At 42.5% G+C, this 23,263-nt stretch overlaps 1 protein-coding gene and 1 long non-coding RNA gene across 3 annotated transcripts in view; one reads left to right on the top strand and one right to left on the bottom strand.

Moving 5' to 3' along the window:
• Positions 1-2,030: 2,030 nt before the first annotated feature.
• LOC115473924 lies at positions 2,031-21,984 on the bottom strand. Of its 2 annotated transcripts, none has more exons than XR_003942778.1 (3): positions 21,919-21,984; positions 7,849-7,962; positions 2,031-2,342 (listed from the first exon to the last, which is right to left on the bottom strand). It is a non-coding gene; the product is annotated as an uncharacterized LOC115473924 (long non-coding RNA). The 2 variants fall into 2 exon arrangements; XR_003942777.1 differs by lacking the exon at positions 21,919-21,984 and adding an exon at positions 14,621-14,742.
• Positions 15,113-23,263, top strand: part of TANC1 (tetratricopeptide repeat, ankyrin repeat and coiled-coil containing 1) — a 296,811-nt gene continuing 288,660 nt past the window's right edge. Inside the window, 1 exon segment of the mRNA XM_030209133.1 lies at positions 15,113-15,166. The gene's annotated coding sequence lies outside the window, so the exon portion shown is untranslated.

Raw genomic sequence — 23,263 nt, 5'->3', positions numbered from 1 at the left:
CAAATAGGTGGGAAAATGTGGGATACAAATGTAACAAATAAATAAATGATGCTTATTGTTAACTTTCTCTCGCATATTAGAGGACCACCTGGGGGGCTCCCTCGTGAAGATATTGAGCTTACCTACCTATTGTTCTTCCCCCTCCCCTCTTTCCTATAATTGAGTTCTGCTCCCCTTTTTCTATCTTTCCTGTCATGCTGTCTGTTTCTATTCTTCTTTCTCCTTTTAATGGATACTAGTTTGTAAGCTGCCTAGGTGGCTTGTCTGTAACGTACGATAGGAAATGTGAATAAAACTGGAAGGTAGCAGTCATTGGGGTGATGGAGTAGTGTGGGAGCTTAGTTTTGGGATTGGGGTAGTTGTAGGGGTAATTTTAGGTATGGGATAGTTGAGGGGGATAGCTAGGGGTGATGGGGTAGCTGTGAGTCTTAGTTTTAGAAGTGGGATAGTTGCAGTAGGGGACGTTGTGGGATAGTTGTGAGGGAGTAGTTGGAGTGATGGGGTAGTTTGGGGGCTACTTTAGAGGAGTGTGGGTAGTTGGGGCAATGGGTTAATTATGATGGGGTAGTTTTTTTTTTTTGGGGGGGGTGGCAGTCACTGGAGTCATGAAGTAGTTGAGGATGGTAGTTGGGGGTTGAGATCATTGTAAAATGGTGGTGCTTGTCCACTACAGGTAGAATGCAAAATAAGGTATTGCCTATTTGCCTACTGCCTATTAAGCATTCTCTTATTTGACAGATTGTCCCCTAGTGGTATGTACTAGAACTCAGGTGCCACCATTTTACATGATGGTAGCTGTGAGAGAAGACCAGATAAGTGTTATTGGTCTAGAGGGGTCCAGCAGCATGGAAGCTCTCTTATCAAGGGTCTACCTGTGCCAGGGTAACCTGGCTGGAGGTTCTCTTGCTCAGAGTGCATGGGCTATGGGTGCCCTGGGCCAAAGAACTCTGGAGGGGTCAGGAGAGTCTGGGGGCAATGGAGTTCCAGGTCCTAATGGGCCAGCATGCAATTTTTGCAGGTGGGGGGTAGGGGCCAAGGTTTGGGGAGTCAGTGTAGCCTTTTTCTTTTCATTACATGTCTCTCTACCTATCACTGTGTGAGCCAATCTCTACTGCCATACTGACAGAAAGGGAGGCATTTTATTATTTTACTACAAATGCAGCAAACTGCTGCAGGTTACTGAGGCAGTGTGCGAGGTTTTTCTGTAATTGATTACTTTTTAATGCCACAGCAATTGCATGCCATTAGTTTACTACATTGGGAGTGGAAACATTTATTAGCATGTGCATTAGAACTTACTGCACTGAAGTTTAGCACACCATTCTAATGTTTATTTTATTTATTATTTATAAAATGTATATCCTGCTGAAAACTAAGCGACTACTGTAGAGCTTGCTACATCAGGCCCTAAAAAGGAAATCTCAGCTCATGTCAACAGATGCTCAGCATAATTTTGGAGTTTCCAGGATATTTTTGGGAGTATGGATAGACTGGCATAGTCTATACCAAGGAATGGCCTATTGGAGTTTAGGAATTTAGTTCCACTGTGCTGCACAGATGTCAAGAATGGTATTCACTGACTCCTTCCTGTGGAATGCAGCCTGTACACAAGTTTTTCTTGTAAATAAAGCCAGCAGACTTGACAACCACATCCGAAGCATGGTCTGCAGTTTTTCTACATTCTGACAAACGATCTCCTAGACTGCCACAGAAAAGTCAGGTTATCCTTTATAGTAAGTGTGTTTGAAATGTGATCCACTATAGCACATAGTAAAGAACTCCAAAAAGATCAGGAACTACCCCCCCCCCCCCCCAGTTTCAATATTATCATCCAATCAACAAAAAATATTTTACTTATTCTGCCCTTGGAGCATTCATAACAATATTAGCCAAAAATTAACGGTAATATCAACAATATTTATCTTCAAAAGTATCCAACCAGAAGAGAAAAGGTCCTCAGATCATCACACCCTTATAGAGTAATGCAGCTCAGAGGGTTAATAATTATTTTATTCATTGGTCCTGAAATATTCTCGACATACTTTGTCAAAATGTCAACTTGAATTCACATCTAGACAAACATTCTTATAATCACATATTACAATTTCCATCTAAAATTTCAAACTCTTATCTTTTCAATACAATGTTCTTACTCTTTCACTTCTGTTCGAAGCCTTCATTTCACAAAATCACTTTGCTGCATCATGGGCAATTCTTATGGTTCCTCTCTTAACTCTTAGCTATTCAGTAGTCAATGTATGTTGATGATCTCAACTCAGTTTCTAGAGATCCATGAAGTTCCTTGCTCAGAAGACTGTTAGACCATTGCACATGTAATATATCTAAATAAAACAAAATCACCAGCTCAATTATCACTCCAGTTAACTATTTCAACAGATAAGGAAAAGATTGACAGGCATAAAAACTGAACTACCCTCAGACCTCTAGCCCTGGTGTGTCCATAACAACATAAGAAATGGTGATCAGACCAAAGGGCCATCGAGCCCAGCATCCTGTTCCTAAGATTGACCAATCCAGGTCACAAGTACCTGGTAAGATCCCAAAATGTAGCAAGATCCAATGCTTCTTACCTTCAGGGATTTGCAGTGGCTTTGCCTAGGTCTATGCTAACAGGGCCCCTTTTACAAAGTGGCGGTAAGCCCAATGCAGGCTTTACCGCTCACTAAAAAGGAAGTACCGCTGGTTGACTGTAGCAGCCCAGCGGTAGTTCTCACCCCCCAGGGTGCCGTCATATCAGGCACTATAAAAATATATTTATATGGGTGGGAATATATGGGTGTCTAGCATTAGCGCTAAAAACGTTAGAGTGCCTAAATTATGGCCAAATAAAACCTCAGACCCAGCTTTTCACGGAGGAGAAGAGTTCCTAGAACAAACTAACCACATTTGGATGGGCTTTCTCCTATCCAGAGGAAAATAATCTAAATATATGTCAAAGGTGTATAAGAGAATCAGTTCTGTTGTTACAAAGTCTTAGTTGAAGTGTTCGAGATTTTAGTAAAACATCTGTTGAAGTGCAGAATATGCCAATTTATTAAATAAGTAGTATTTAAATAGAATTAAAAAATGTAAAGCAGTTAAATGTATAGACTATTAATTAAAATCTTACATTAAAAATCACTACAGCCTATGCCAAACATTTCTTTAACAGAGTATATAGACTTTCAAAATCTCAATTTGAACTTTCACTGTGTGACAAAAATGTAATCAGATAAGTATTCTTAATTTTTTGTTATCACAACTTTTCTTTAAGGGCTACTTTTACAAAGGTGTGCTACCATTTTTATGCTAACCGTGTAGATGACCATACGATAAAAAGACCCCCTAAGACATAATTTGACTCGGTGTAATGTGGGTTTTTTTTCTTTAAAGTTTCTCAGAATTGGTTTAAAACCTGCAGGTAAGTACTGTGTATATGTGTTTTATTTTTAGACGTCTCAGTCCCAAATTTTATTTTCTTCTTTTGCTACTTATCTGTCTTCAAGCTCTCTTCTTTCATTGCTTCATCTGTCTTGGTCTTCTTATTCTTCTCCCTGTTAGTTTCTAACTTTGAAAATAAATGGAGAGAACCTGCCTCCCTGTGTGTGAGTATTAAAATGATAACACCGGGAATCGCTAAAGCGGATTGGTAAAAGAGGTCCTAAATAAAACTCAACAGAAATAAATATTTCCTGTACTATAAATCCTTTCTAAACTTATTTATGTAAATCCCCTGTTCTGACAATAAGGGAGTCTTTTGTTCTTCTAGATGCTCTTCAGCTGCAGCATTGCTCTTATTTACGCAGGCTCTCTCACACAAAACACTAAGGGCCCTTTTACTAAGCCGTGTAAGCGTAAAACTAGATAGCTATGATGTCGTCAGGAACTCTGTACAGGCTCTTGAATAGCCTTTAAATCTCATTAAAAAAAGTAGAAAGTATCTATCACAAAGGCACTCTAAAAAGAACTAAGAACTGTTCAACAAATAATTAACGTTTTTTTAGAATTTCTCAATTACAACATTTCATCCGTATCTTCTTATTATTAGCTTCTAACATGCTAGACAGCTGAAACAGAGCCTACTAGAATTCTTATATCCTAACCAAGACTCTTCTAGCTTTCTTTGATACAAAAATAAAGATAGTGTGTATATATATATATATATATATATATATATATATATATATATATATATAAACACACACGCACAACTAGGCTTAGTTCTAGACTGCTCTGGAGGGACTGAAGGAAACAAAATTATTAGGTAAGACTTACCTTCCTTATCCCACCAGACCAGTCCAGACGCTTGAGATGTATCAAGGCAGTAATTAAGTAGGGTGAGACAATGACAGCAAATACACCAAAACTCTTCCTTCCAAGGATGCATCATCTCTGGCTTGCACAAACAGATGGCAATGTTTTGTGAAGGAATGGAATGTTGCCTAAGTCTCCACTGTACAAATCTCGATGGAATCAGATAATGGTCTGCCTAAGACAAAGACTGACTTTTCATAGGGTGAGCTTTCAAGACCTCTGGAACCGGACAACCTTTCAAAATGTACACAAACATAATCGTCTCTTTAACTTATCAAGCTATGGTCACTTTAGAGGCAGCTTCACTTTTATGAGATTCCCCAAAGAAAACAAATGCTCTGAATTTACGATCTCTTGAGAGCGATCAAGGTATATCCATAGTACATGAGCAATATCCAAACAGTGAAGCTGACCTGACTCCCTGTCATTTATAATTTTTTTAGGTTTGCTAAGTGTGCCTTATATGCAATGGAAGTCAAGGCAGTTTACAAGTATAAAATACAACAAGAAAAGAACTCCATGACAACTATAAGAAAGCAAGCAAGCAACAAACAAACAAACAAACAAACAAACAAGAGATACATTAAAAACACCAAAGCAAAAATTACAGATTTCCTCTTAGCCAAGGTTTTATAAAGCAGGTTCAATTATCCAATTTAGGCCTCTGATGATTCTCCAAAAGCAATACCAAAATTATGGGTCTTCAGGGCTGCTTTAAAAGTTTTATAGGAAGATTCTGAGTGTAAGGAGAGTGGCAGGGCATTCCAAAGAGAAGGAGCTAAGAAAAAAAGGCACTCTTTCTGGTAGATTCCCAACTTGACTGGGAAGGACCAGGAAGTGAAGATAACAAGCAGGAACATAGAGAATAGTGAGAAAGGCCAAATAACTGGGGATGTGATTATAAACAGCCTTATGGGCTAAGTCTAAGATTTATTTATTTATTTATTATATTTGTATCCCGCACTTTCCCACTAAAAGCAGGCTCAATGTGGCTTACATAGTAATAGGTAACACAGAATTTTGTTATGTAAAGTAGGAAATTAAGTATAACATAATAGAAGGATGGATGGGTAGGTAGGTAGAGACAGATGATAGAGAGAGGAGGGTAAGGTGGGAGATAGATTCTGGGTCAATGTCATTTTCTCTTCAGTATATGTAGGTAGATGGGTTCATGAGATTAATCTGGGTCTTTTGGGTAGGCTTGTTTGAATAGATGGGTTTTTAGTGCTTTTCTGAATGGTAGGTGGTCATGGATTGCTCAGATAGGTCTAGGGAGAGCGTTCCATAGACGGCTGCCCAGGAAGGAGAAATTGGATCCATAATAAGTTTTGTACTTGAGACCTTTACAGCTGGGGTAGTGCAGGTTGAGGTACTTTCGTGAGGATACAGACGACATGTTTCTTGCTGGAAGGTCGACCTGATTTATCATATAGTTCAGAGATTCTCCGTGTATTATCTTGTGGGCAACCAATGCAATTTTAAGAATAGCGGAGTGATGTGGGTGAATTTGTTTAGCAACACAAAATAAGAACAGTTGCATTTAGGTTATAATCTCCCAGTTCAGTTTTAGAAATACCAGCATAGATAACATTACAATAATCAAAACAAGATCCAACAAATGCACGGAAAAGTGTGTGCAATGCATCATTATCCAAGTAACTACATATGAATCTTATTTGAAGGAGGGCTAAGATGCCCAATTTCAGAATGGAACAGACCTGACAAGAGAAGGTGAATTGAGAATCCAAAAGTACTCCCAGGTAGGAACTGGCAACCCAGAGAGAACCGGGGTATGGAATGGTGCTGGTGGGGGTAAGACCAATGATCCAGGACAAGATGATGTTCATGAAACCAGATAGCAACATTTTCTAAACATCTGTCATATTTACTGTCCTGAAAATCTGGTAGCGAGGTAGACTGGTTGAGATGAAAAGAAGAAACCATTTTCAGAAGAAAAGGAAGAAACTGGCCTGAGGGTGCCTTTTTTTGTATGCTGAACAGATAGCCAACAGAAACATTGCCTTAAGAAAAATATCCTTCATGGTAGTAGACCAAGAGGTTCAAAAAGAGCCTGAACTAAGGCAGAAAGCACCATATCCCAAGGAGGGACAATCACCCGATGAAGTGGATTAATGAGCTTAACTGCTCTAAGGAAAGGAACGACATCTAGGTTCAAACCAAGGGCCTTCCTTTCACAAGTCCTCTGAAACAGGACAGAGGGGGGGGGGGGCAACTGCACCTTCAATAAAGCAAGGGCTAAACTCTTTTCTAACCCATCCTGCAAAAAGTCCAAAATCTCTGGGACCGAAGAATCTTCCATGATGACACCAGTTCTCAAAAAACACCTCCAAACTCTGACATATGCCAAATAAGTAGATGACTTCCTAGAATGCAACAGAGTATCCACCGCAGTCTCTGAATATCCTCTATCAAGAGTGTCCTTTCAAGAAGCTGTAAGACAAAAGTGATCCACATCCTGCATGATGACTATTCTTGAAACCTCAGAGCCAAGGGAGAGGACCTACCTTGAGTCTGATCAGATTTCTGTACGCTGATCTTCTTGACCAATCTGGAGCTATTAATGCTACCAGATCCAATCAGAGGCCAAGGGGAATTTTTTTTCTTGTATTGGTTTCCTTTACTTCCACTGGGTGGTCCTTCCTTGTATCCGACACCTTTTCTGTGAATTGTGTATTATGTTAATTTTTCAATTTACAGACAAAAAAAAAAAAAAAGTCCAAGCTTGTAAAAACTCTTTATTCTTTAACAGGTCACCAAATGTGTGAAGAATCTTGACCCACCAAAGGCGTAAACAAACCTGACCCTACATGGGCCGTGTTTCAGCATAAAGCCTTGGGGCAGGTCAAGACTGTACACACATTTGGTGACTTGTTGAAGAATAAGAGTTTTTAGAAGCTTGGACTTCTTTTTTTTGTCCGATTACCTTGGAACATTATTCTTCCACTCTTTGCTTTCTTTTGATTTACTGTGGAAGCTTTGTGTCCCTCTTGTTGCCATTTTCCATGTACAAAGAGATGTAAAGATTTGAATAAGCTGATGTTATCTATTAACGTCACTGATGCCATTCTGCAATTTTGCATCATACAGCAGTTTAAGGTAATACGAGATTTGCTCTTTTGTAAAACAATGGAAAATTCACTGTAATCTGGAAATTCTCAATAAAAGGTGTGTAATGTATTAGTGAATAATCCTGTACTTCTGTACTAGAAGCTATTGTAACTTGAAATTCTAACTGAATGCTACACACCTTTGCAACATGCTCCACTTCTGTTTGGTCTGATTTTTTTTTTTCACAGGTACTAAATGATCTTTCATAATCTTGCCAATAATTATACTAGTCCTTCTTAATAAACCTTTGTTAGAACAAACTGAAGCATTTATTAATCTGCCATAACAGGTTGTTTTCATACTAAACAATTACCTTGGCTTCCAGCCCACTGGTTAAAACGAGCTGCCACTAAAATACTGTGAACTCTACATATAATTATATGTACTATAAATTTGTTACTGTACCTTATTTCCAAGTAAGACTTCATATTTCTTTCCAGTCTTATACCACTTCAGGTACAGCGATGTACCCATTATGAGGATGGTGGTTTCAGTTCTAGGACACTGTATAATGACAACCTACAAAGTAGGAGGGGGAGGGATAAATAGAATGATTAAACAGAAGGAGATAAATTTACTTGCCCAAGGTTATGGAGAATCATTGGAAAAGAGTGAAATTAAAATTCATGAATTCTGATTCCCAGTCTCTGGCCATTGGCATTTCATCAAGCACACTTTGAAGATCTTATAGAAACCTAACTTAGATCTAAGGTGATTTATACATTTGACAACTGAAATACGGGTTAAAACTGTCATTCTAACAGAACAAAAACATCAAGGGCTCCTTTTACAAAGTGGCGTGACCGATTAGCGGTGCGATGAATAAGAAGAAGCCCATGGGAATAGAATGGGATTCTTTGCATTCAGCACGCCAATCAGAAGCGCAGGTTTGTAAAAGGAACCCCAAATATTGACATATTGAACTTTTTGGCTTCAGTCACAGTTATCTCATCCACAGGTTTTTATTTATTTATTGCATTGGTATCCCACATTTTCCCACCTATTTGCAGGCTCAATGTGGCTTACATAGATCTGTTATGGCATTGCCATTCCAGGGAGTCAGATACAATTGGTTATGTAAAGAGAATGAGAATGGGAATAAAGTTCTAAGAAAATAGATATTGAAAGATGACTTTCAGTCTGGTGAGGATTGGTGTGGTGGTAAAGCTAAGCTAAGGGTCCTATTTGTAGGCTTTGTTGAAGAGATATGTCTTCAGGGATTTACAAAAGGTAGGTAGTTTAATCGATTGTTTTCAAGTCAGCTGGTAGTGCGTTCCATAACTGCGTACTCATGTACGAGTAGGAAGGCGCATGTATAAGCTTGTATTTTAGTCCTTTGCAGCTGGGGAAGTATAGATTCAGAAATTTTCGAGATGATCTTTTGGCATTTCTGGGAGGCAGGTCTATTAGGTTTAGCATATAGGTCGGGGTGTTTCCGTGGATGATTTTGTGTACGATCGTGCAGATCTTGAACGTAGTACGTTCCTTAAGTGGGAGCCAGTGAGGTTTCTCTCTTAGGGGTTTTGCACTTTCAAATTTTGGTTTTCCAAATATGAGTCTGGCGCCAGTGTTCTGGGCTGTTTGGAGTTTAATGGTTTGTTCTTTGCAGCCAGCGCAGAGTGTGTTGCAGTAATCCAGGTGACTTAATACCATTGACTGTACCAGGATCCGGAAGATGGATCTAGGGAAGAAGGGTTTTACTCTTTTGAGTTTCCACATGGAGTGGAACATTTTTTTTCGTAGTGTTCTTCACGTGGGTTGCGAGCGTGAGGTTTCGATCAACGGTAACTCCAAGAATTTTCAGATTGTTTGAGACGGGAAGAGAAAAGTTTGGTGTGGTTATAGTGGTGAAGTTGTCTGTATTATACTGTGAGGTGAGTACAAGACATTGTGTTTTCTCTGCATTAAGTTTCAACTGGAATGCATCCGCCCAGGAGTGCATGATTTGGAGGCTTAAGTTGATCTTGTTGGTGATTTCATTTAGGTCATGTTTAAACAGGATATAAATCATGACATCATCTGCATATATGTAGGGGTTAAGGTTTTGGGTAGCTAGTAATTTAGCTAAGGGTATCATCATCAGGTTGAAGAGGGTTGGCGAGAGGGGGGATCCTTGGGGGACTCCACATTCAGGTGTCCATGGGGCTGATCTGCGTTCGTTGCTACTTGGTATGATCTTGCGGTCAGGAATCCTTTGAACCAGCTAAGAACTTTACCTCCGATTCCGAAGAATTCTAGTATATGTAATAATATTCCATGATCGACCATTCATTTTTACTTTCATAAGCAATAATTTGTTTGTGGAGATATTTGTTAATATACTAGATAAGAACAGGTAAGGGCCCATCCAGTTGGCCCAATTCTCTTCCTCTCTGATTCTTGTCCACTTTGAATAGATGGCTTTTAACTATCAAAGATATATATGGCCAACACCTAGCTCCATCTATATCTTTTACCCAGTCTTTCAACACTTTTTATTCTTTCCAGTTCGTAAGAGATCAAGAATGTCTGTCCAACTGTCGGTCTGGGGGGAAAAATAACCAGTGGTGTAGCCATGGGTGGGCCAGAGCCCACCCAATTTAGAGTGAGGACCACCCAAAATTGTGGCATTCTTGCTGTAGCTGGTAGGGATCCCCAAGCCTCTTCCCCCTTATATGGTAGATGGACCCTGCACAGTAGAGGGGTCAGGCTGGAGTTAAAGGAAGGCTGAACAGGGAGAGGGATGGGCGAACAAAGGAGGTTTGATAACAGAAGATGGCATGGTGTCACAAGGCTGAAGCCAGTCTCCACCGAAGGAAGTTTTAATTCTCCCCAATGCAGCCGCCGCCATCTTGGAACACCCAAAACAATGTAATTATTAGGGCTGTTACTTTTACTATTTTATACTCTGCATCTTTGTCAATTGATTATTTGAAGACTTTGAATTTATGGTTCAGAAGCAAGACTGGACTGTGACTTTATGGAAGTGTAAGTGGCAAAACCCTGAAACCAATGGATGACAGACCTGTTCAAAATAGTGCTGCCTCCTATGATGTACCCTGGGTCTGGCCACTGACAAACAGATGCATTAACATCCCATTAAAGCACCGATTACTATTTCCAATTCGGTAAAAATGACAGAGTTGAAACTAGCAAAGGATGCTCAAAACAAATGGGATGCAAGTGAGCTGCTCGGGCAGGGGCAAAGGCAATTGGTCACCCGAGCATGCACAGTACAGCCAGTTGCTAAGCGTGGCTGCTCTGCGCATGCTGCAGATGTCTTTCATACACACATACAAGCTGCGTGTATAGCTTTTTTGTTCAAACTTTTAAGTCGCCGCCAGCGGTCTCTTCTGCAGCACTTCCTTCTCCTGCGGCCAGACCTGCCCAATGACCCTTGGCAGTAGTGGAGCCAGATGCATATAATGTGCATATAGTGTTGAGCATTGGTCGCTTAAAAAAAAAATTACAACCAACCCCCCCCCCCCCCCCCCGTGCTCCACTTGTTTTTTTCCTGCGCTGTAGAGAATAGCGCCAGAGTTCTGTGCATCTCCCCCTCAGAATCCACCAGGCAAATCTGGGGATAGCACCATGGAATTTATCTACTTTTGGTATCTTGACATGTATTTGTGATCTAGATTGGTCAATGATAGGCTTGACAGCCCTTTGATCTGCCACAGTATGGCATGTTTGTATACCTGCTTACGTCTTCATTTCTTTCCAACAGTCCACTGGGTTGGAAAGAATAAAAAATATGGCTCTAGAAGACTTTAAATTAAGGAGCAAACCAGTTTAAAATTATTTTAATCTTTGCAAGATCATGGATTTTGTGGGTGAAAATCGCTTTACAGGACCTTACAGAATGATCCCCTAACCCACTGTCCTCCATATCAGTTCCCATGCATGTCAGGAACTTGTCAAAAGCACCGGCAACCCACCAACTCCACGGTTAGGCCATCAGGCTCTGATACAGGGGCGTAGCCACGGGTGGGCCTGGGTGGGCCCAGGCCCACCCACTTTCCCTCCAGGCCCGCCCATCCATGATCCGACATCTTCTCCCACCTTCGCATCCCGCTTTGGCGGGTCATCTCCCCGGTCTCCCGCTGAACTCCACTGCTGCAACTGCTGCGCCGCCTCCGCTTCTCCTCCTGAGCAGCAGCAGGAACAAAAACAGGCGCTTCGGCGAGCCAACCACTTCAATTCAGCCGGCATAAGAAAGAAAAACAAGCCGCGGGGCCACCCACAGCAGCCTTCAGGTCATGCGCTGGTCCGGCTCTGCCTGTCCTCTGCTCCCGGAACGGGAAATTGACGTCAGCGGGAGCAGAGGATGGGGAGAGCCGAAAGCGCATGACTGAAGGCTGCTGCGGCGGCCCCGCGCTTGTTTTTTCTTCTTGTGTTTGACGATGCGCTCTCTGCTTCAGGGGCCAGAGTGAGAGAGGAAACGTGGCTGGTAGGGGAAGGGTGTCCTGAGAGAGCAGAGGGGAAGAAAAAAAAAAAGAAGAGGACGCTGGAGAGTACAGAGAGAGATAGTGAGAGATTGGGAGAGAGGGGACATGGAAAACAGCAGGGGAGAGCCATAGAGAGAAATGGGGAGAGAACATGGAAAAGAGCAGGGGAGAGAAAGAGGGCAGAGCCATGTGGGAGATGGGGAGTAGAAGGGACATGGAAAAGAGCATGGGAGAGCCAGAGAAAAAGGGGACATGGAAAAGAGCAGGGGAGAGCCAGAGAGAGATGGGGAGAGAAAGAGGGGACATGGAAAAGAGGCAGGGAGAGACAGGCTGCTGGGGGAGAAGGAAGGGGAACAAGGTGGATACCCTGACTGTCAGATGGAGAAACAAAGAGGAGAAATGCTGGATGAAAGGAGGGTGAAAGAGGGAAAAATGCTAGAAGGAGGGGCAGAAAGAGGGAATATGCTAGATGGAAGAGGGTACACAGAGAGAGAGATGAGTAGAAAGATGGGGAAGAGAAGTGAGGGGACATGGAAAATGGCAGGAAAAAGAGAGAGAAGCTGCTGGAGAGAAACTGGGGGATACCTTAGCTGGTCAAATGGAGAAATGCTGGATGAAAGGAGGGAGAAAGAGGGAAAAGGCTGGAAGAAGGGAGGCAGAAAGAGGGAAGACGCTGGATGGAAGGGTAGGAAGAGAAAGAGGAAAGCCACTGGTAGGATGGGGGGAGAGAGAGGACATGCTGAATGGAAAAGGGTAGAGAGATAACTGTCTAGAAGGAAGGGAGATAGAGGGAGACGATGGATGTGATTGGTAATAGGTGGAAGGATGGAGAGAGAAAGAGGGATGACACTGGATGGAAGCGGTAGGAGAGAAAGAGGGAAGGTGCTGGATGGAAGGTTAGGGAGAGAAAGAGGAGACGCTGGATTCAGAGAGAGGGAGAGACACTGAAAGGAATAGGGAGAGATAGGGGAGAGGATAGAGTTAATGAAAGACTGGAGAAGAAGAGGAAGGGGCATGGGGAGAACAAAGTGAGGAAAAGATGAAAAGGGATAGGTAGATGAAGTAAAAAGAGGAAATTAAAGAAATGGATAGTAAGAATTCATTACATCTGGCCAGAGAGTGAGACAGAAAAATAAATTGAAGAAACAAAGAAAAGGAGAGAAAAATTACAATGAACAGGAAACCCTGGCAAGAGAGTTAAGAGAAGACAAAGGAAGGCAGAATCTTTACTGGGACCACACAATTAGAAAAAGTAAATGGCTAGACAAAGGGTACGAGAATAATTTTATTTTTAATTAGGATAAAGTAATATTGTGTTAATAAAGTTTCAGAGACCAATACTTCCTTCCTTAGGTCAGGAGGGATACCGGTAACAGCATATACTGACCTGAGGCAGGAGGTTTTGGCCTCTGAAAGCTCACTGAAAAGGATTAGGCTATTAAATAATTGTCTGAAATCTGATGCACTGAAAAGGCAGCACTTTACCCTGTGTGACAAATGCATCTGAGTGTGACTAAATTTTGCTGGGGGGTGGGGGGGTAGAGAGAAAATTTGTGCCCACCCACTTTGGGTTCAGGCCCACCCAAAATTGGCAGTCTGGCTACGCCACTGCTCTGATATTGTCTATTTTCATTCTTAAGACCCTCTACTCTTTTTTTTTTTTTCTTTGTGAGCATTTTTGGAAGTGGAAACTTGTGAAGGTCAGTTGAAGGATTGCTTTTTGGAAAGAACAGAGGGGTGATTTCCAAGCCCTGTCTGTGTCCGTGTTAAAGCTAGAGCTCGTGCTACACCCCAGGCCAGTAAGCTCTGAAACGAAGGACAACAAAGAGGAGAGACTGTAGCGCAGGAGGACAGTGGCGCTGCCCAGAAATAAGGCTCCAGCTCTCTTGCAAAAAACTTCAGCTCTGGTTGCTGATTGCTTGCATGTGTGTGTGTCCTGTCTGTTTCCAGGTGGAGTTTTCCCAGTCAGCTCAGCAACAAGCTGCAGGAGAGGAGAGAGAGAGGAGGGGGCGGGATCTCACTTTCTGTTTGCTAACACTGAGCCCAGCAGGGAGCAGCCCCCAGCCTTTCTGTGCCAGGGCCTGGGGAGAGGTGCGGGCTCAACTCAGCCGAGCCACAGGCTTGGTTTCGTTTCTCCCATTGCTGGGGTACGGTGCCTTAGGAAGCTTGTGGAAGTTGGGGATGGGAAGGCTGCTTCGTCTCAGCATCCAGTGAAGTCCCCCGGGACAGAGGAAAGTCGCTGTCGCTCGGACCTACGGGGATGTGGCGAGAGGTTGCAAGAAACTTTCCCAGCAGAGGTTGCCGGCGGCCCGTGCAGGTAGGTTTAGTCTTAGCCCCCCCCCCCCCGGACCACAACGCAGCGACACTAACGGGGGAGGGGGGTGGGAGAAGGGACTGACTGGCTGGGAAACAGTTTGGAAAAGTTTCTGCTCCACGGCTCGAAGAACATTGGGGAGGAGGAGCTGCCGGGACATGTCCTGGCAATGCGACAGCGCCCATCACTGGCCTCCCCAGGCACGGCCCGCCGGGAGCTGTCGCTGGCGCTGCCCTTCCATTTTCCGGCCGGAGGGTGAGTGATCGCCAGGGGAGCAACGTGATTCCGGGGCAGGCTGGGGACATGAGACATTAAGTGGAGGTTTGGAATTTGTTGGCAGCCCGGCCCTGGCGCTGCTGCAGGACTGGTCCCCGGTTTCTGATCTCAGGCTGGTGGACGGAGGAAGACGCACCATTGCAATTGCTTGTGGCTTTACCTGTGTAGTAGTTGTGGTGGCGGTGTGATGTCGTGTTCTTTAGCAGAAATCACCGGTATATCGGTTTTATTGATGATGAGGAAAAAGTAAAGTTTCAGAAAGCCACGCCCACTTTTCAGAGTGTGGGTAATACTGGGTCTTACAGCTGTCTGTAATCCTCAGTGACACGCACAGGGACCCACTTGGGAAAAAAAAGCTGGAGCCTGGCTTAGGAAAGGATTTTTTTGGTGGGGGGGGGGGGGGATGTGCGATTGCTCTGTTTCATAAGGATATCATCATATTGCACCAAGCAGTATTCTCTTTTGTTTTAATTGTTTTTGTCCTTTGAAGTACAGTTTTTCTCTGTGTTTCGCCCCACCCCTTAATTTTGTGGGTTGAATGACGTTTTGGATTTTTTTTCGAAGTTTTTTTTTTTTTGGGGGGGGGGGGCTTTTTGTAGTAAATATGGAACCGATCATCTTTATTGCTTCGTGACACAATCCATTGGAATCTAACAACAAGCAGTTAATAAACAAAGGAAAATGAAGAGTGAGTTCTTGTTAAAAGGTAAAAATAGATGAGATGTATTAAGACAAGCTGGAAAAAGAGGAAATCCAGATGATAGCATGTTGTGTTTTGAGGTGTCTAATACTGACGTGAAGAAATTTTGGATTTTATAAGAGGTGTAGACAGATTCCGTCCCCCTTGTGCTGCATATTTTCTACTCGTTTTTATTTTTAGTGTTATTGTATCAGAATTTTGTTCATGGGTTGTGAGATGGAACTGTTTGGCCAGTAGCTGTGGTTTGTAGCCTTCCTGTGCAGAAAGATGTTGCTTAGGATTTTCTGGTTTTGTTGAATGTTAAATTTGTTCTCCATGAAGTTTTCAATGTAGCACTCAGGTGGGAGCTATGGTTTGTTTTATGTGAGGGAAGGCAACATTTTATTTATTTATTTAACGATATGAAGCAACCTCTGCTAATCCAGCATCAGTATCCAAAGGGCATTGTGCTATAAACTTCAAAGTTAATTATGTAGGGGCTCATTTTCATAGCGCTTAGACCTACAAAGTTCCATAGGGAACTTTGTAAGTCTAACTGCTTTGAAAATATGCATCAGTGTCTCTCATTTTATGTGGAGGGGAGCATAGAGGTAGAAAACAACAAGTGCTTGGATTCCACTTCCCCTTTCTCTGAGAAAGCCTCTGCTGCTGCTCTTAAACAATTGCTGACCAGCCCATCCTCATCTACAGCATTTTGAGTTATCAGGATGTTTAAGTTGGCTTGCGACTCCTCTCGGAGTTCCAAATAACTATAAAAGCTTCCCAAAAAAGTGATTTTGGACTCTTTTAAATTTTGTTGATAATGTGATTTGAGTCAAAAAATTCAATGTTATTAAGAAAAAAACCCCATTTTGAATCTAGCTCCAAAGATTCTACCATGAATAGTTCGAACTTCTGATCTATAAACATGCTTGTGACAGCAATGTATAGACACTGGAGATAGTAGACTGATCAGCCCTGGTAGGTGGCATATATGCACGTACACACACAGTCAAGCCCTGACCTCTGGTTAAAAGTAAAGACTATGTTTTTGTTCAAACATGGGCAGTAAAGTAGTAATTTCAGCAGTGCACCCAAAATCTTGTGGCCAAGGAAGACAGGCAGGCAGGCAGGCAGGCACTGAGAAAAAGAATAGCATATGTCCATTAACTTGAAGATCCTGTATGGTCCAACATGCTCCCTTCAGCATGTTCAAAGCAGGAGCGATTCTCATGTTGGCAATCAGACCTTGCATATCTTTGTTGCACTGCATGCCTGTCTCAGGTACAGGAACCCCATTAAATTATTCCCAAATGTCTGCTATGGCTTGTTATAGATTTTCCCATTCTCTAATTTCAGCAGATCTCAAGATCAAATGGCGGGTACGTTCAGCATGAGAAACTGTACTCTTCCATATTGCAAGAATAACTTCTGTTGCTCACTTTGTTTCATTTTTCCATTCCCCTTTCCTTTGTTCCTTGCATTTACATCTAGATGTCTCCTCTGAATTTACGTCATCCCCCTCCCCCCCCCCCCCCCCCCAAATCCTCTATTGTTAACTTTGTATGGTTGTATTTATCCTTTAGTAAAAAATAACAGTATCATGGGCATTTATTATTTTGCTTGTATCGCTGCAGAATCGTCCTAAATCTTGAGGTAAATTGATTTGATTAATTCAGATCAGCTTAAATTGAATCATATATCAGGAAGGGAATATCAAAAGGCTGGAGGTGATCCAAAGGAAAGAAACCAAAATTATATGGGGCCTGTGCCATAGGACATACAAGAAGGATTTAGGGATCTAAATATGTATTTCATAGAGCAAGGGCTCTCAACCCTGTCCTCAGGGGGATATCCACAATGAATATACATGAGAAAAATTTGCATGTACTACCTCCATTGTATGCAAATTTCCTCTATCTTAGAGGAGAGATGATATGAGAACACTCACTCACTTTAAAAGTTTTAATGCACAGGAAGCAAACATTTTCCAAAAGAAAGGAAGATGTAAAACTAGGAGACATGATATGAATGTGTAGGAAGTAGACTGAGCAGCAACATCAGGAAACCTTTTTTAATGGAAAGGATGGTATAATCAAAAACTGAATATTCCAAGGATTCTTAAAAGACAGAAGAATGCAAACAAAACAGTTGAGCGTATTGGGTCAAAGCAACACTGCAATTAATTTTTGCATATTTTAAGAAGGCATAGATGGGGGTAACCTGCACCGTAAACACCTTAACAGACTGCTGTTGTCTACTATGAAAGTCTGTCCTGTTTGAACTAGAAATTAAATGCTTGGGGCCCCTTTTAGTAAGCTGCGTAGGTGCCTACACACGCCCAATGTGCACTAAATTGGAGTTACTGCCCGGTTACTGCGTGGCCCTTGCGGTAATTTCAATTTTGATGTGTGTCAGCAAAATATTTGTTTTCTGGCATGCGTAGCAGATGCACGCCAAGTGGCATCTGACATGCGTAGGTCATTACCTCCCAAATTCTTTACCACTAGTTCTATGGCTGGCGGTAAGGTCTCAGACCAAAATGGATGCGCGGCAATTTTGATTTTGCCGCACGTCCTTTTTGTTTAAAAAAAAAAAAGGCCTTTTTTTACAGGTGCGCTGAAAAATTATTTTGTGCGTGCAAAACCCACGCCTAGGCTACCACAGGCTATTTTTGTAGCGCGCCTTGTAAAAGGACCCGGTCCGTAATTAAACTGTATGATCTTAAAAGTTTGTCCTGCTCTCTACAACTCGTGTAGCTTCCCTTTTGGTGTTTGTGTGTATATATAGTTTTTTTTTGGGGGGGGGGGGGGTGGGGGGGGAAGGGGAGATAGGCAGGTAGTTTCCTCCTGCATATTTGGATTTCTGGCTCAGTCAAAACCAGATCAGGGAACTGGTGCCATGGTCCATTCACAACTAGTGAGATATATATATATATATATATATATATATATATATATATATATATATATATATATATAAACTCTCTCTGTTTATATCCACTTTTAACTTACTTTCGTCCAGTCATTGCACTGACAGTTCTTGGCCTGGGGTCTTCCACCAAGGCTCCTTGCAGAAGTCTGCAATTATGAGCCCCAAATTTGGACTTTGGGTGTAAACGGTTGCATGATGTTTGAGACTTCCTACCTTCAGGGGCTGTTAATGCTAGTGCTGTTGCAAGGCACCTGCTAGCCTGGGGAGCAGATGATGCAAACTGGGAATGAATTGAACTGAATTTTTGTGAGGCACTGCATAGTACTGGCCTAGAACTTCCATATATCTTATTTGACAGGTTATAAACCTTGATTGTTTCTGCACAAATGGAGATACGATTGGTTCATTAATAAGTGTTGATAATTGGATCAAGATTACTAACCAGCCTTTTTCAGCTCTAGGGATGTATGATCAGTACAATTTCAAATTAAATAAAATGATTAATTAATAGTGTTGATAATTGGATCAAAATTACCAACCAGCCTTTTTCAGCTGTGGGATTGATGATCAGTACATTTTTATAATCATTTATTTAAGTTGAAAATGTGTGGTATGTGTATTGCTTATTATATTTATCATCTTTTCTTATTATTGGTATTTGCTATGCTGCTAATATAGTCTGGTTGTCTGCATGGTGCAGTTGGCATGGGATGACGGCAGATAGGAACACACAACATAAAGGATGAGTAGTGCAGAGATCTGGCACTGAGGGCCAAAGAAGCGTGATTTGGAGCCGGTAGCGGAAATGGCCCCTTAGCCTTCAAGTCTTTTGAACTTCAGGTTTCTGTGGTGATATCTAGTGTCTTTTAATTCTCTGTGGTGATTGAAAAGACTGAGGGCCAGATGCACTAAACTTAACGAGCCAGCAACGTGAATTTTAAACTGGTTCTAGCCAGTTTAGTGCACAAGTAGCAAACCAGGGACATGCACAAAAGGGCATATTCCTGTCACGGTAGTAGCTAAAGAAAACAGAATGCAAATGATCCAAAGGCTATTATAATGAGCTGCACTACAGTTTTCCGATCCCCTTACCATGGAAAACCTAACGGGAGGTCTATACCTCTCGATGGTGCAAAGGAAAGAATCGGAAGAAAAAAAAAAGTAGTCAGGGATGTCCTTCACTCAAAAAAAAATACCACCTCTAAAAAGACGTCCTTTTTGGACGTCCTTCACCTGTAACAAAAAAAAAAAAAAACCTACTCCAAAAAAATGCGCTGTGATTGGCTGAGAGAGACCTAGGGGCAGAAGATGGACGGGTGTCGAAGATGTGGACGATGGACGTCCTCAACTGCGCTCTCCTGCTAGGATCACGGAAGGGAGGAAGCCGAGCCACATCGGAGCCTTTCTGCAGCAGGCCATGGAGGGGGTGAGCTGCGTGGCGTCTTCCTTTCCTGGGTGGCGCAGGGACGGTCACAGGCAAAGCGGAAAAGGCGGACGTCATCAGGGAAGTCCTTTTTGGACGTATTTGACATGCGCAGAACAGACAGCATAACGCTTGGCTGCTCTGTGCATGCTCGACCAGCCGACTGGCTTCCGAAGGAATAGAGAATGCAAGTGAGCCACAACGAGCAGCTCATTTGCATTCCATTTCCTTGATGCATGGCCGTTCCCTACTGATTCGCTATGGAATCGGTAAGGGAAGGGCTCATCCGAGGACCTTAGTGCATCTGGCCATGAGGCCTTGCTTTTCGGTGTTTAGTGCTATCCAAATTTAATTACTGTAATGCTGTTTACTGAGGCCTAAGAATCTCGCTTATCAAAGAACTTCAAACAGCTCAGAATATGTAAAGCCCCTCAATTCACCAAGTCAGGTCCTCTTTTAATCAAACTGCATTCATGCAAGAGTTACCTTTAAACTATGTGTACTTGTTTATCAAATTTTATGTTGTCTTTTACCTAAGGGGCTAATTTTCAAAGCATTTTAGACTTACAAAGTTCCATAGGTTACTATGAAACTTTGTAATTCTAATTGCTTTGAAAATGCGCCACTGTATATAATGCTTGTTAGAATTACGTAGTCTCTTGATCTTCTCCTTCATTTTCTGTACTGTAAAAATCTTCTTTACAGATCTGTCCATGATTGAAGCTTCACATACCAAGCTGCTAGGAAATGGAATTCCCCACCAAAGTCACTCAGATATGTTACTGACTACTTGAAGTGTCAAATTGCTGAAAGCATTCTTATTTAGTGAATTCACCACTGTTTGTGATGGACAGCAGGGCACTGGTCTTGGGCCCCCCCTAGTCATAAGGGGCTATATGCTTGTCTGAAGCTCAGCTGTCTGATCGCCCCCTGGGGCTTCTCTCCACTCAGCTCTCCCCATGATGGGACATACACCCCCTCTCATATAGACCACACTGAGACATGGTTAAAGTCTGCCTCATGGATGCTTCTGAACTGGCAGGAGCTGTACACTAGAAGAGCAGACTTTTGTCCTGATGCAGACATTATTGCTGAAACACAGCCATGTGCAGTCCTTTGCTTTCTGTGCCACAGACCTTTGTAGATAGACAATATTTATTAAAGACTTTTACGATTGGATTAGACGCTCCTCGTTTGGTTTCGTCCACATCTCCTATACTGGCCCTGCAGAAGACAAGTATTTGATTTGCTCAGTTAATCCTTACTTCAGAATGCATTGGTACTTTATATATAAAGTAGTCAAATGTTTGGTATTTTAAGTATGAAAGTATCACTAAAGAATATGGTCAATAAATATATTCTTGAGTATTGTCTGAATTGATTTATGCCTGGCCCAGCCTCTTGTTCAGTGTTGCCAAATGAATCTATTTTGGAATATCCTGATTTCTGTGCTTTAACAAAGTGAATAGGAAATCGTGTCATTGTACTGTGTGCAGTTTGAAACCAGAGTTTTCTTATGTATGAGTGGTCATATTGGGAGTTCCATTACACCAGATGGAAAGGAATTCATAGCATGGGATGTGAAGTGTTCTGCTTTCTCAGTTTAGATAACCTTGGGACTGCAATGAATTATGATAAAGTTTTGTCCTCAATAAAGCCAAAACATTGTGTTTCAGAGTGGTGTGGACAAGCTGAGCAATACTGCAATAATGGATAATGTCAGTATTACTCTAAGACAGGCGTTCTCAACCCAGTCCTTGGGACAGACCTTGCCAGTTAGATTTTCAGGACACCTGCAATGAATATGCATGAGAAATGCACATGCACTGCCTCTGCTGTATACAGATCTATCTTGTGCACATTCATTGTGGAAATCCTGAAAATCTGACTGGATTGAGAACCCTTGCTTTAAGGACAATGAATAAAAAATTGAAATTTATAATTATTGAGATGCTAAAAAAAAAAAAAAAATGATGATGCCTGTATGATTGCTGTTGTAGGCAGTATAAGCATTTTGTTATCAGTTCAATAGTTTTAAATTAAGTGACCAGTCAACAGTCTTGTAGCGGACAACAGCCATTCTTTTTTGGTAGAGGATATACTTTAACTTTTGGGAATTTTAAGTCTATTTTGGGCCTGTGATAACTGTGATTGAGGGTTGAGGGTAGGCCTCGAAATAGCACAGCTGGCCAAGGTTGTAGCACTAAGGTAACTGTTTATTAAACCCGAGGCCTGTTACTTCACAGAGTCAGGAACAAAAAGCTAAAAGTCTCTTTTGTTCATAGAGGAAAGTCTTGATATGGCCTGTGACTGCCATGCCCCAAACACAGTTTGTAAAGTCTTTCTCTCACTGTCTGTCTCTCTCGCCCAGCCAGGCCTCAGAACTAAGTTTACAAGTATCCAAATGAAAAGGTTGGCTTACCTTAGCCAGGTCATAGTAGCAGTACATAGATAGTGACGGTATATGCTGTGGATCCCTTCTTCCAGCCCTGGGCCTGCTTAACTCACTCTGGCTCTGCCTTTTATAGTTCCTGTTTCCTGTCTTTTAGGCTCCACCCTTCCCATCTCACTTCCTCTCAGGATGGGACTAGAGGTTTTAAGGTGGTTTGAAGTATCTGAAGGACCATTCTTAAGGGTGAGAGGTAGTGTTCTGTATATCTCCTCACAGGGCCATGTATAACCAGAAGTTGATATGTTGAGGAACCTAACTACTCATTTTTGCTAAACTCCTGATGTATTTAAATGTCTTAGACTTGGCAAATCATCTTCGCCAACCTAAATACGACTGTATTCCACAAACTGTATCCTTTTTAATATTTTATACTCTTCTGAACTTTTTTTTAGCAGCATAGGTCCTGCGTGAGTAGGATCTTTACTGACATAGTTTTAAAGCAGAGGTGTTCGAGCTCAGTCTGCGAGGGCCACAAACAGGTCAGCTTCTCAGATACCCTAGTGAATATGCATGAGAGACTTGCACACCGTGGAGGAAATGTGCATGCCTCTTTCGTGAAAATTAGGGCTATCCTGAAAATCTGAACTGTTTGCGGCCTTTCGGGACTGATGGGCAGATGACCAAATCCCCCCCCCCCCCCCCCCCCGCCCCGGCACTGTTCAGAATAGCACTCTAAAATTAGCACCGGAACAGCATGGGAAAACAATGCCCCTGTGATCAAAGCTAATAGCATGCAAATTTAAGTGTGCTTTTAGCTTTGATTATGGGGGTACTTCTGTGGGAGGATTGTGCCTGGGCATGCACCCAAGGCACAATCCTCCTAAAGAAGTTGTTTGACAGGTCCGGGCTGTAAAAAAAAAAAAAAAAGACCGGACCTGTTAAACAGCAGAAGAGGTTTGACAGGTCTGGGATTTTGTCCTGGACCTGTCAATCCTAAGCCCGCCCCTCCCCCAAACACTATAAAGACCCTGGTGGTCCAGGGGGGCCGCTAGCCCTCTTCACCTTCATCTGCACTGGCACCGCCCTGTGGCCTACCTCGAAGTTGGAGGAGGGAGGAACTAATATTCCCTCCCTCCTCTGCGGGCACCTCCTCAAAATGGCAGCACTCTTCCCTGCCCGGTGTATCCTGGGATGCACTGTGTGGGGCTGGGCAGGGTGCCACCATATTGAGGAGGTGACCGCAGAGAAGTGAGGGAGTGCTAGTCCCTCCCTCCTCCAACTTCAAGGTAGGCCACGGAGGGAGGGTGCTGGTGAGGAGGGCTTGTGGTCCCACTGGATCACCATGGTCTCTTCAGTGTTGGGGGGATGGGGGACG

Source organism: Microcaecilia unicolor, chromosome 7 (genome assembly GCF_901765095.1).
Source record: "Microcaecilia unicolor chromosome 7, aMicUni1.1, whole genome shotgun sequence".
NCBI classification, from domain to species: domain Eukaryota; kingdom Metazoa; phylum Chordata; class Amphibia; order Gymnophiona; family Siphonopidae; genus Microcaecilia; species Microcaecilia unicolor.
Note: the sequence above shows the minus strand (reverse complement) of the source record. Positions and strands in the feature narration are given on the sequence as shown.